Source organism: Chionomys nivalis, chromosome 21, assembly GCF_950005125.1.
Source record: "Chionomys nivalis chromosome 21, mChiNiv1.1, whole genome shotgun sequence".
NCBI classification, from domain to species: Eukaryota; Metazoa; Chordata; class Mammalia; order Rodentia; family Cricetidae; genus Chionomys; species Chionomys nivalis.
Window position 1 is genome coordinate 47,588,456 of NC_080106.1, and position 2,088 is coordinate 47,590,543.

The window sequence follows — 2,088 nt, forward strand, 5'->3', positions numbered from 1 at the left end:
AGTGGATAGATGGATGGATGAGTGGTGGGTGCATGGATGGGTGGGTGATGGGTGGCTGATATATGTAATATATGAAACATATGATATATGTGTAAGGTATTAGAAGGATGCTCAGTGATTGAATGTGCTGGCTGCTCTTGCAGAGAACCCATGTTAGATTCCCAGCACCCACACGGAGGCAGTCTCTGCGGACACCAGGCATGCGTAGTGCACAGACATACATGAAGGCAAGACACTCATTCTCAAAAAACAAAAATAAAATACAGGAAACTAAAACAGGACTTTACAAAAACGTTTAAAACATTTTTTTAAAAAAGAAAAGCTTAGTGTACAAGAAGGATCCCAAATCACTAATTAGTACTAAATTCAGAAAACACCCTGGGAACTGTGGGAGGGGTGCCACATATTCTGTGTTCCTGGAAGAACTGCTAAGCACACGCCTGGGAATGCTCCTGTTTCAGTTGCCAAGATAAACAGTCCCAGAAAGTTTCATTTTGCTACCCAGACTGGACCAATCAGCTGTCATTTGCACCCAACTTATTAGGACTAAGTACTTCCTACATCTTCATAATTCTTATTTCCGTAGGCCATCTGCAGTGGGAATGTGGGTGGGGACTCCTTCATATGAGCGAGCCCCTCCTTTTGTCTCTCTCCACTTTTATTATTTGTTTTTGAGATAGAGTCTCACCATATACCTCTGACTGATCTGGAACTTTCTATGTAGACCAGGCTGGCCACAAACTCACAGAGATCTGCCTACCTCTATTTCCCAAAATGTTGGGATTAAAGGTATGCACCACCATGCCCAACTTCTTCAAGTAATGCACCCGTCTCCTCCTCCCCTGTCTTGAACCTCTTTTTTGGTTGATTTTGTTGTTGTGGACAAATGCATAGGAAATCCCTCTTTGGGAACTTTCTGGAAGATGGCTATGGAAACCCCAAATGCTTTTCAGAGAACCCATGGAGCTCTATGGAACTTTCTTTGGAAGTGAGTCTATTCCAGAGCCTGGTAAGAAGACCACAGTCCTTCCTCCTTACACAGTCGGGTCAGCCCAGCTCCACAAGGACACTCACCTGTCTTGGGGCAGTGACATAGGATTTGAAATTCTTGTTGAAACTATGGCATTTGTGAAAAATAGTGACAGTGTGCTTACAAGAAGTGAAGTTTCCCATCCCCAAATCTGGAGCAAGATAGTGCACCAAGACCCCAGAGGCCATGCCATGCCATTCCTGAGGTCACAGCCTGCCACTGCCAGCCAGGGTGGCACAAAGGACTATGCTGGGACATGGACTCCTCACAGAGTCCTCCAGTGTGGACTCTCAAGCACTCGTGGCCTTACTGCCACCAGCTGAGACTCCTGGCTGGTCTGCTCTGCCTCCACGGGACAAGCTGTGATGGCACTGGGACTCTGATTTTTTCCTAAACCGAGACATAAGCCTTGAAGTTTGACAGTGCCATGCTGTCTGATGTGTGTTGGTGCTGAGTTGGAGACTCTGCAAATGAAGCCCTGTATCAGTCTACCCATCTATACATGGGGAGACTCCGGCACATCCTCACACAGCATCTGGTTATTGGGTGGCAGAGGCCTATACATCAATTAGTACCACTCTTGGCACTTATTACATGGTCTGCTCTTAGTTCATTATTGCAATGTACTTCAAGAAGCTTTGCATAAAATATAGTAGAAATTCTCATAAGCTGGTGTCAGGATGAGGCTTTTGGGGGTAAAGTGAGAGAATTCTTTCCCCATCAGTACTCACCTGGGCACACGACTGGACCTGCCTAGTGGTGGCTCTGCGGCATCCGGACTTTCTCTGAAGTATATATAGTTTTAAGGACCAAGATAATGTGACCACATGCTGTGCCTCCTCACCAGTGAAGGGTATACCTCCAACCCCCGTGTTCTCACTAGTTTCTGGGCTCTGATCTTGCTGGTGACAGATGGACACTTTCCTTTTTGAAACCCTTCATTCATAGCTGATTCAGGAATGGTTCGGTTTTGTTTTGAGTTGGGCTCACTTTTCAGAATTTGGATTGTCCAGTTAGGTCCCCAGCTAGACAGCATTATGTCCTGTATATGGTGTCAC